Genomic DNA, 1,183 nt, shown 5'->3' with positions numbered 1-1,183 from the left:
TTGGCCAACTGTATCCTCTTTTGCTTGGTGCGATAATCTCCATCCTCTATTATCTGTGTCCTTTACTTCTCTCTTTCTTTTTCTTGATTCGGTATTTGCCCATATTGTAGCCTCCGTGCTTAATCTGTTGCATGTCGCGTGCTTTGTTCTGGCGTTATCAATTCTACCGCTGTAATTGCTTGTCGCCTTAGCCATAGTGGTTCGTTGCTGTGACTGACCTGCTGCAGCTATGATCAATTTTGCTACGGCATTGATTTGCTACCATGTGTTTTGGAAGGTACCCAGCCTATAGATATTTCCTCTCATTCATAATGCATCCCGATTTTTTTTTCTTTTACTGTCATGACAGCGATAGGATTGATACAGCAGGGTATTATTGGCTATGTAAACTGTGTCTTCTCAGCTTGAGCTCAATGGCCTTAATTTTTTTTTTTTTGCTTAGTTTTTTGCTTGATGCGTGATAATGGATTGATTCGGCATGAGTGGCTTGGACTATTTCTTCTCTGTGTTATTCGTGGAGTTTTCTTTTTATTGCTGCAGTTGCAATTAAACATGATGGAGCTTGTTGTTAGTCTATTTGATTCATCGTGTGAGTTGCTTCTATTAGCTTGGCTAGGCTATGTGGATTCAATAGTTTCAATTTTAGCTTAGTCCCTTGCTTGGCGTGTGATTATGGATTGGTTGAGCGTGGGGTAGCTTGGATTCTTTTTTTTTTTGGCATTATGCGTGGAGTTTTTACCGCTGTGATTGCAATGGAACATGATGTAGCTTGGTATCATATAGTTTAGTTCATCATGTAAATTGCACCTGTTAGCTTGGATTGACCATGTTGGTTTTAAGGTTTTAATTTTGCTCGGTTTCTTGCTTGGCATGTAATAGTTAACTGGTTCAACTTGATTGCTTGTGAATAGAGTGTTGTGATTCAATGGCTTGGCCTCCCTTCTTCTTTTTTTTTTTTTTTTTTTTTTTTGCATTGGCGTGATGATATGCTTTTGAATTGGAGCCCTAAGCCTTTTATTAGCTTGCTACCATGTGTTGAAAATACTTTCATGCATGTTCCTCAAATTGATGTGCTTTTGGAAGAGTAGTTAAATGAGTAATGACATGGAGATTAGATAGTGAAATAGGTTAATGTGCTGAAATTAATAAGGCATGTGTCGTGTGCGTATTAGTTTAATGCATA

Source organism: Rosa rugosa, chromosome 6 (assembly GCF_958449725.1).
Source record: "Rosa rugosa chromosome 6, drRosRugo1.1, whole genome shotgun sequence".
NCBI lineage: Eukaryota > Viridiplantae > Streptophyta > Magnoliopsida > Rosales > Rosaceae > Rosa > Rosa rugosa.
Note: the sequence above shows the minus strand (reverse complement) of the source record.